We start from the raw sequence: 11,193 nt of genomic DNA, 5'->3' as shown, positions 1-11,193 counted from the left end.
GGAAGTCCAAGATCAAAGCGCCACCGTGATTAGGTGAGGGGCCTCTTCTAGGTCGCAGACTCTCATTATCACATGTGTAAGGAGCCAGGGATTTCTCTGGAACCTCTTTTATAAGGGCATATATCCCATTCGTGAGGGCTTTGCCCTTATGACTTAATCACCTCCCAAAGGCCCCCACCCCCTAATACCAACACATTCAGCATTAGGATTTAATAGACGAGTTTTGAGTGGACATAACATTCAGAATATAGCACATACTTAGAAAGGAAAAAGAGAAAGCTGCAAATAACTGAAATCAGAAATGAAAATGGGGGGCTTCCCTGGTGGCGCAGTGGTTGAGAATCTGCCTGCCACTGCAGGGAACACGGGTTCAAGCCCTGGTCCAGGAAGATCCCACATGCTGTGGAGCAACTAAGCCTGTGCGCCACAACTACTGAGCCTGCACTCTAGGGCCCACGAGCCACAACTACTGAAGCCCACGTGCCACAACTACTGAAGCCCAGGCGCCTAGAGCCCATGCTCCACAACAAGAGAAGCCACTGCAATAAGAAGCTTGCGCACCACAATGAAGAGTAGTACCCACTCGCCACAACTAGAGGAAAGCCCGCGCGCAGCAACGAAGACCCAACGCAGCCAAAAATAAATAAATAAATAAAATACAGCTAAGAACATAGTCATAAAAAAAAAAAAAAGTGAAAATGGGGATATTATTACTGAGCTTTTTGAGATAAAAAGGGTTTATAAGAGAATATTCTGAACAATTGCACACCAACAAATTAGATAACCTAGAAGAAATGGACGAATTCCTTGAAACACACAAATTACCTAAACCAACTCCAGAAGAAACAGGAAATCCCAACAGGCCTATAACAAGAGATTGAGGGCTTCCCTGGTGGCGCAGTGGTTGAGAATCTGCCTGCCAATGCAGGGAACACGGGTTCGAGCCCTGGTCTAGGAGGATCCCACATGCCATGGAGCAACTGGGCCCATGAGCCACAACTACTGAGCCTGCGCGTCTGGAGCCTGTGCTCTGCAACAAGAGAGGCACGTGCACCGCGATGAAGAGTGGCCCCCGCTCGCCGCATCTAGAGAAAGCCCTCGCACAGAAACGAAGACCCAACACAGCCAAAAATAAATAAATAAATAAATTTATTTTTAAAAAAAAGAGATTGAATCAGTAATCAAAAACCTCCCAACAAAGAAAAGTCCTGGACCAGATGGCTTCACAGGTGCATTCTACCAAACATTTAAAGAAGAGTTAACACTAATTATTCTTAAACTCTTCCAAAAAACTGAAGAAGAAGGAGCAGTCCCCAGCTCATCCTATGAGGCCAGCATTACCCTAATGCCAAAGCCAGATAATGACATCACAAGAAAATAAGATTACAGACCAATTTCCCACATGAATATAGATGCAAAAATCCTCAATGAGATATTAGCAAATTGAATCCAATAACATATTTAAAGAATTATTCACCACGACCAAGTAGGATTTGTCCCAGGGATTCCAGGGTGGTTAAACATAAGAAAATCTGGAAATTCCCTGGCAATCCACTGGTTAGGACTCCGTGCTCTCACTGCTGAAGGCCCGGGTTCAATCTCTGGTCAGGGAACTAATATCCCACAATCTGCGCAGCGCAGCCAAGAAAAAAAAAGAAAGAAAGAAAAAGGAAATTCAATCAATGTAACATATCACATTAGCAGAATGAAGGAAACAAAACTGCATGACTATCTCAAACGGTGTAGAAGAGGCATGTCACAAATCCAACATCTTTCTATGATAAAAACTCTCAGAAAAGTAGGAATAAAGGGAATATTTCTCACCATGATAAAGGCTATTTATGAAAAACCCACAGCTAACATCATACTGAAAGACTGAAAGCTATCCCCTTAAGATCAGGAACATGACAAGGATGCCTGCTTTCACTGCTGCTATTCAACACTGTATGGAAGGTTCTAGCCAGAGCAAATACAGTTGACCCTTGAACAATGCGGAGGTTAGGGACACCAACCGTCTGAGCCATCAAAAACCCACATGTAGGGCTTCCCTGGTGGCGCAGTGGTTGAGAGTCCGCCTGCCAGTGCGGGGGACACGGGTTCGAGCCCTGGTCCGGGAAGATCCCACATGCCGCAGAGCGGCTGGGCCCGTGAGCCACGATTACTGAGCCTGCGCGTCGGAAGCCTGTGCTCCGCAACAAGAGAGACCGCGACAGTGAGAGGCCCGCGCGCCGCGATGAGGAGTGGCCCCCGCTTGCCGCAACTGGAGAGGGCCCTCGCACAGGGGCGAAGACCCAACACAGCCATGGATAAATAAATAAATAAATAAATAATTTAAAAAAAAAAACAAAACCCACATGTATAAGTTTATAGTTGGCCCTCTGTATCAGCGGTTCTGAATCTGCTTGTTAACATTTTATCTCCTTTTTTGTGTGTGTTTTGCCCCTCTCACGCTCTCACTACAAGCCAGGTCTCCATTTGGCACTGGACCTTTGTTTCTGTCATCCTTCTACTCCAGCTCAGCCAGAAAAATTCCTTTCCCCACCCTCGGCTCACTTGAGATTGTCCAAGTAGAATCTGGATTTTGAGGTCTCCAGAGCCATCCTCCTCCTTAGAGTATCTACTTCACACCACGAGTTGGCACTCCAACAGGCGCTCACCTTCTTTTTTTCAGGATCTTAGTTCCCCAACCAGGGATCGAACCCACGCCCCCTGCAGTGGAAGCTCATAGTCCTAACCACTGGACCGCCAGGGAAGTCAACAGGCGCTCACTTTCTGGTCTTGTCCTAGAGTCATACGATTCCTGCCCAATATTTGAGACAAAGGATTGTCATTTTTGCTGGGTAAAGGGGCTATGGTGGAAGCAGGGACTTGGTTGACCTTCCCTAAAGGTGAAGTCAGAGGGAGAGGATCAGTTTGACAAGTTCCCTCCTGAGGGTCAGGACCCAAGCAGAGCTTCCATGTACCACCTTAGCAGATGTCCGTCCTGTGGCTGATCTTGAAGGACACCCCATCCGCTGAAGTACGCTGGGGCCCCCCTAGGCAGGCTTGAGAGCTGGTTGGGCCTGTTGGCAACTGCCTCATCTTCAGCCCTTGCTCTGACAGTGTTCCCTCCTCCAGGCAACGGGACTTTCACCTCTTCTCCACTCTTGTCTCTCTGCATGTCCACCTCTAAGGTGTCCTTGGGCACTCTTCCTCTGGCAGGCAGCTCTGCAGTCTGCACGTGGGGGAGGAGAGGCAGCCCTGACCCACCTTCCAGCCTTTGCACCACAAAGGTGGGCTCAGACCCCATAGCAGGCAGGGCCTGGAGATCAGGGGTCTGGATGATGAGAACCTCAATAAAAATTCAAAATGTCCCAAATTCCCTGGGTTGTTATTTGTCCTTCTTTTCATTTTGTTTCCCCTAGAATGATCTCCTAAAGAAAGAGTCTCTGGGCTTTCCTTCAGAGAAGGGAGAAGAAAATATAACTTACGGGTTTGCTATAATGTTCTGCTAATCTTGAAAAACGTGTAAAATCACAGAGTTAAAAGCACTGTTTCTGATGAATTCTGGTATAAAGCAGAATTACAGTGTAAACACATTTAATTTAAAAACATTAAGAGGCAAAAGATCACATATTACATAATTTACATAAAACATCCAGACTAGCCAAATCTGTGGAGACAAAAAATAGATTAGTGGTGGTTTAGGGCTGGGTGGGAGGGATAGAAGGATAGATAACTAAAAGGCACAGGGTTTCTTTTTGAGGTGATGAAAATATTCTGAAATTGATCATAATGATGGTCATACATATACACAAATATACTAAAAATCATTCAATTGTACACTTTAAGTGGATGAATTATATGATATGTGAATTATATCTCAATAAAACCGTTTAAACACAACATTGTAAATCAACTATACCCCAAGAAAAATTTTTTTTAAACTGCTTAAAAAATAAACCTTAAGGAGACTTCCCTGGTGGCCCAGTGGGTAAGACTCTGCACTCCCAACACAGGGGGCCGGGAGTTTCGATCCCTGGTCGGGGAACTAGATCCCGCATGCACGCCGCAACTAAGAGTCTGCATGCCACAACTAAAGAGTCTACATGCCACAACTAAAGATCCCGAGTGCAGCAACTAAGGAGTCCGCATGCTACAACAAAAGAGTCCGCATGCCGCAACTAAAGATCCCACGTGCCGCAACTAAGACGTGGTGCAGCCAAAATAAATAAGTAAATTAATTAATTAATTTAAAAAAACAAAAACAAAAAAAATACCTTAAGATGCTCTCTTTTCTGAATCCACCGTGAGAATGAAGACTATTTTCAGCAACCAGACTGTCGACATTCCAGAAAATGTCAACATCACTGTGGAAGGACACACAATTATTGTGAAGGGCCCCAGAGGAATCCTGCAGAGGGACTACATCAGTATAGAACTCAGCCTCCCTGGGAAGAATAGGAAGGGACTCCAGGTTGACAAACAGTGGAGAAGAGAAAGGAACCGGCTCGAGTTCATGCAGTCCCAAGTCCCATACAACACATGATCAAGGGTGTTCCACTGGGCTTCCATTACAAGAGTACGTCTGTGTGTGCTCACTTCCCCACCCACGTCTTTATTCAGGAGAGCAGGTCTCTTGTTGAAACTGGAAATTTCTTAGATGAAAAATCTGCAGGGCTCATATGAGGCCAGGCATTGCTTATTCAGTATCTCAAGCCCAGGAAGTGATTTGCACTGATCTTGCATCAAATTCAGCTGCTTTGATTCAGCAAGCCACACAGTTAAAAATAAGGATATCAGAACATTTTGGATGTTATCTGTGTCTCTGAAAAAGGAACAAATCATCAGGCTGATGAATAAGATCTAAGAGTTGTCTTGCTATGGAAACAAGAAGATACCAAATGATTCCCAGGACCTCTTTGTGATATCTTTAAAATGCAATGAAACTTATCTATTGGAAAAAAAAAATAAGAAGTCTCACACTTGTGCTCTGATCAGCTGAGTGTCCTGTGACTTGCTTGTTATGCTCAAGGCTGGAACCCTCACATCTTTGCATGGACATTTTGTGTTGATGCACCTCACCACCAGGGGGAGCTTAGTCTATCAATATTATTTTCTGTCCTGGACATAGAAAGTCCTCTGGATGCAGGGTAATTTGGGGGAAGGAGAGGAGTGAATGTGCCAGCAACAATGGTAAATGTAGGGAATTCCCTGGCGGTCCAGTGGTTAGGACTTGGCGCTTTCACTGCCAGGGCCCGGGTTCAATCCCTGGTCTGGGAACTAAGATCCCGCAAGCTGTGCCAAAAAAAAAAAAAAAAGTCAATGTATTTTGGGTGTGTTTCCTTGAGCAAGTCATTTCATCTCTCCTCTCAATTCAGCCTCAATTTCCTCATCTGTAGCAGAGAAAGAATAACTCCATTTTACAGTCTTTCAGAGCTGTAAGAATCTCTTAGCAGAGTGTCTGCTGGCGGGGGGCGGTGGGCTGCTGATACTACTGTTATCAAGCGGTAGGAGTCCAGTGGGCACCCTATAGGCCCCAGGTCACCTGTACCCAAGTGATACTCTGAATGCTGTCACCTATGGCATGAGGCCCACATCACTGTGGTTACGAAAGGAGGATCAGTTGCCAGAGAGTCACGGTTTGGCTCAGGCCAGGTGGCCGGGACTCCAGTTCAGGACCCTGACTACAAATGCAGTGACAGCTGCTTATCCTAGGAGGAAATCCTGTCCCCATCAGGAAACAGAAGAGCTGGCATGTGAGCCAAGCTTAGAAAAATGACCCAGAGAAGACGAGAAAGAACTATGCCGCCTTCAAGACAAGCCTGGGAAGGTATTTCTGGGGCCAAGGAGCAAGTATACCAGTAGAAGGGCACCCAGGGATGGGGGAGATGCATAGAAAAGTCACTTAGAATAGACTTACAGTCAAATAGCATCATGACTCCATGCTTCAGATATATAATAAAGACGAATAAAATACAAAAAGAGAAAAGACCCAGATCTAGTCAAGATAAAAATAAGCAAGACCTCTTTGTGAACCAGACACAAGCAGAAGCGGTGAAAGGGGAGACACAGGGGCCTGCGCTGGGTCCAGCGAGGAGCTGGCGGCTGGGTGATTTTCTTCATCTTCCATGGGGTAACTGGGAGTAAAAGCACTGGTGTGCACAGCCCCCGTGGAGAGTGCGCTCAGCCATAGTAAAGGGGAAGATGCACAGGGCCTCCAGCCTAGCAGCAACACCCCTAGGAAACACCTGGGGAAAGTCTCACGTGTGAGCACAAGGTCAGGAGGTACATGAGGAATGTGTTGATGGAAAGTGAAAAAGGGCAACAACCTAAATGCTCAACAGGAAAAGGGGTGAAATCAGTGGTGGTGTATTCACACAATGTAATTACTCTCCAGCCATTAACATGGATGGGCCTGAGCTACATTTGTCAGCACGGCTAGAGCTGGCCAAGGCATGCATCTGGCTATGCCGGCATTCTGGAAAGGAAATGGGCATGGTCGTTTCAGATTGTGAGAAGTGTCAGGGGTAGATCAGGGAGAGGTGAGAAGGTGATGGGAGAGGTGCTAACTTCTATCAGGTGTATCTTTTTCTTTTTTTTGGCTGTGCTGCCGGCTTGCGGGATCTTAGTTCCCCCGACCAGGGATCGAACCTGCCCCCTCAGCAGTGAAAGTGAGGAGTCCTAATCACTGGACCGCCAGGGAATTCCCTACCAGGTGTATCAGAGAAGAACGTTACATGCCCCTTATTCCTCTGACTTAGAATTCTCTTTTGCCTTTTTCCTTTCCATTGGGTGGGTTTGGAGCTCCCCGGAACTTTCTTTTCTCCAGGTGCTAATGGAAAGCTGGTATTGAGTTTTGAGAATGTTGCAAGAGAAAAGGAATGTCAGGAACTTCCTGTTTCCAAGCAGCAGAGGGTAGACACCATTCCAGGTCATAAAATTGGTTCAAAGACTCTTATCTGAATAAAGTATGGAATTGAGAATAGTTACGAAAGTTCTGCCCAGAACCGAAAATTGTTCTATTTTCTGTTACTAAAAACTGTCCTTGGGAATGACATATTGACATGTGCAATAACATGGAGAATCTCAAAAACATTTTATTGAATGAAAGAAACCAGACACAGAAAAGCACCCTGTATCATTCTGTTTATGTGGCACTCTAGAAAAGCCCAGTCTACTCTGTGGTGACACAATGTCGATCAGTAGTTGCCTGGGGCCAGGGGTGGAGGTAGGACAGACTGGACAGGGTCAGGAGGGAGCTGCCTGGAGTAATGGAACTGTTCTGTATTTTGATAGTGCTGGTAGGTACTCAGGTGTGGACATCTGTCAAGCCTTATCAAACTGTACACTTAGAATGCACGTGCACTTCATTATTTGTAAACTATACGTCAAGAGAGTTTGTTCTAAACAATTAAAAAAAGAAGTCCTTGGAAGTATTTCTACAAGGTGGGGGAGGGTCTTTTTAAGACACTCAGACTTATTTTCAGATCTTGTAAAAATAACCTTTAACTTCTAAAATATTTGTTATTCTAGGGAATTCCCTGGCAGTCCAGTGGTTAGGACGCCGTGCTTTCACTGCTGTGGCCCTGAGTTCCATCCCTGGTCGGGGAATTAAGATCCTGCAAGCCACATGGCGCGGCCAAAAATTTTAAAAAAAGAAAAAAAATTGTTATTCTAACTGGTTGCTATACTTGATAATTGTTGTCCTGGTATTGATATTAAAATAGCAATCAATATATCAAGTGACATCCTTGTATTCCTAAAAGATACACACACACACACACACACACACACACGCACACACACACATTCTCTCTAAGGATGAAAACTGGCAGTTCCCTTTTCTCTATATATGTATGAATATGTAATAAAACTCATGACTCTGTCAATTCCTTGTTCAAACATGAGTTTGAACGTCTTTTAGAGGCCGTATAGCAGAGTGACCAAGAGCATAAATCTCTAACCAGGTTCAAACTCTACCTCTGCCCTTTACTTAACTTTTCTCACTCACTGTATTAGTAACGTGGGAATAATAATAGTACCTACTTCATGTTGTGAGAAGTGAATGAGTAAATACAGGTAAAACACCCAGATAAGTACCTGGCCCTATAGTGTATAAGTCTGGATAGGCTAGTTATGCTGTAATAGCAAACAACCCCACAATCTTAGTTGTTTGAAACAATAAAGGTGTTTTTTATTTTTTTTACCATTTTATAATTTTTTTGATTAGAAATTGCCAGATTCTTGATGCACACTTCTCAAATAAAATTAGATTATAATCATTAGCATGATTCTAAACATGCTAATTTATAGATAAAGTAATGCCAAAGTTAAGACAAATTTGAAACCTATCATTGAGAAGAAATAGGAAAGGATTTTGAATTTATAAAAGCACAAGTTCTACCCCGAATTTTGCTACAGGTTTTTCTCTGATCTTGGCAAGTCACTAGCTCTATTTGTCTTAGTGTTCCCATCTGTAAAACTGTGGTGGTCATGATCCTTGACACTGCCTTTCTTAAAAGAGAATGTTATGAGGATGAATAAGGTAATGCCTTGTGGTAGAAATAATAAAGGTTTATTTCTCTCTCATGCCACACATCCAACACAGGTTGGAAGGGAAGCATTGATCACCCTCAGTCACTCAGGAATTCAGGCTGATGGAAGCTCAATTTGGACACATGCTTCCATGATCGCCAAGGCAGGAAAAAGGGATGTGGCAGATCAGCACTGGCTTTCAAATTTCTGCTATCAAAATCTCATTTGGCAAAAATAGTCACATGATGACACCTAACTTCAAAGGGGCAAGGACCATGTGTCTAGAAAGGGGGAGGACCAGAAAAACGTTTGGTGAAAAGCACTAACGACTACCATGGTTAACTTTTTTTTTTTTTTTTTGGCTGCACCTTGTGACATGTGGGATCTTAGTTCCCCCGACCAGTAGAAGCGTGGAGTCCTAACCACTGGACCACCAGTGAAGTACCATGGTTAACTATTATAATTGAATTTTAAAGTAGGCAGAGGAGGAGAACTCAAAGAGGAAGTGACATTTAAGCCAACGCCTGAATCACAAAAAAGGGGAAACTATGAGAGCATTGTGTGCAAAGTCCCTAAAGCAGGAATGGGCTTGAAGCATTTGAGGAATAGGAAAATGGCTCAAGTGTTTGCAAAATGGTGAATAAGAGTGAGAGCTGGCAGGGCTGGGTCACACGGGCCCTTGAAGGCCATGATAAGGAGTCTGAATTTTACTCCAAAGTGTACTGGGAAGCCACTGTTTAACCAGATAACATGGTATAATTTTTATAAAGACCACTCACTCTGCTTGCTCTGGTGGGATGGGCAAGTATGGGGAAAGGGAAATCAGTGAAGAGGCAACAGTCCAGGTGAGAGATGCCTGTGGTCTGGGCCATACTGGTCTGGGCCAGTATGATGTTGTGTGGAACGCCCAGTCCTTGTAGACTATACTGACAGAGGATTAAGAGAGCGTAGGCCTAGGGCTAGACAGTGAATGTCTACCACTGCCCCATATAATTACGACCTGCTTTTGATCCTGTCTCATTGCTGAGGATTGAAAAGAACACATTTACCACATCATTAGCCACATATCAAGTGCCAGAGGCTGTGTTGATATATTCTAGCAAAGAAACAGCTTCTGAGGGGCTTCCCTGGTGGCGCAGTGGTTAAGAATCCACCTGCCAACGCAAAGGACACTGGTTCGAGCCCTATGCTCCATGCTTCATCCCCTGTACTCATAATGTGGGGTGTCTTGGGGCTAATGTTTGGACCTGTTCTCCATCCACACTCATTTCTTTGGTGACCTCATCCATTCTCACTGCTGACAATTCCCAAATTTTCATCTCCAGATCCATATGTTTGTACCAGGCTGCAAAATTAGTGGGGAAGGAAACTGGTCAATGGGCTTTACCCATCAGGGTCTCGTCGTCAGGTTCATACGTTCAGAAACCAAGTTTTATTTGATCTCTATTAACAGTCAACTTGTAGGACTTCCCTGGTGGCGCAGTGGTTAAGAATCCACCTGCCAATGCAGAGGACACAGGTTCAATCCCTGGTCCGGGAAGATCCCGTATGCTGCAGAGCAACTAAGCCCGTGTGCCACAACTACTGAGCCTGCGCTCTAGAGCCCGCGTGCCACAACTATTGAAGCTGCTCGCCCTAGAGCCTGCGCACTGCGACCGCAACTACTGAGCCCACGTGCCGCAACTACTGAAGCCCGCTTGCCTAGAGCCTGTGCTCCGCAACAAGAGAAGCCACCGCAATAAGAAGCCCGTGCACCGCAACGAAGAGTAGGCCCTGCTTGTGGCAACTAGAGAAAGCCTGCGCGCAGCAACGAAAACCCAACGCAGCCAAAAATAAAAAATTAAAATTAAAAAAAAAAAGAAAATCAACTTGTACTAACTAAATATATATAGGTTGACTCGCAAATGGAAAATCAATTTATTAATTTATAGAAGCAGATTGACCTTTACTTATTTATTTTTGCCCATTTGCTAGTTTTAAAAGGCTCATTGGTTTGATTCTGATTATAAAAATAATGCATGTTCACGATAGAAATTTTCACAAAATCAGAAAATACGAAGAACAAAATGAAAATCATCTATGACACCCATAATAACACTTTACAACTATCTAGATCTGTGTGGATATAATTTTAGCACTATTGGGATCATACTGTATATACTTTTGCATCTTACTTTCTCTTATTTTTATATGGTAAGCATTTGCGGAAAAGAAAAACCTGTAAGCCTTGTCATTTCTTACAATATATTTATTTTTACCACCCTGGGAACTACTTTGTTTACGGCGTCAAGGTCCATTACCAGAAGGTTGCTTTGGTGAACATGAAATCAGAGCAAAAATTAATAAATTAAAAATAGAGTAATTGTACGAACAATTGCATCCAGGCCAGGTTACCGGTACCATAGACCCCCTCTCCTTGCATCTTTATGTGTGTGCCCGCAATGCCAAGAGGGAGTGCCGGGCCCCTGGGTAGGGGTTCGGGGCCCAGGGGACCGCAGGTGGAAGCCCAGGGTCAAGGCTATAAGCCAGGTGGGCCTGCGCGAAAGTCACTAGACATGTTGAGGCTTCGTCTGAGCTCACCGGTGTCCCGCAAGCATAAGCGAGTGGAGGTGTCCCAGGTCGGCCTCCTTGAAGCATCGGGGGTAACCCGGCCGTCTCCCGGATTTCGCTGCGGCC

At 44.7% G+C, this 11,193-nt stretch overlaps 1 pseudogene; it reads left to right on the top strand.

The window, feature by feature from the left end:
* Window positions 1–4,294: 4,294 nt before the first annotated feature.
* LOC137778403 (large ribosomal subunit protein uL6 pseudogene) lies at window positions 4,295–4,842 on the top strand (annotated as a pseudogene).
* The last annotated feature ends 6,351 nt before the right edge of the window (window positions 4,843–11,193 follow it).

This window comes from Eschrichtius robustus, chromosome 16 (genome assembly GCF_028021215.1).
Source record: "Eschrichtius robustus isolate mEscRob2 chromosome 16, mEscRob2.pri, whole genome shotgun sequence".
Classification (NCBI taxonomy): Eukaryota; Metazoa; Chordata; class Mammalia; order Artiodactyla; family Eschrichtiidae; genus Eschrichtius; species Eschrichtius robustus.
This window is presented reverse-complemented; position numbering and strand designations above follow the sequence as displayed.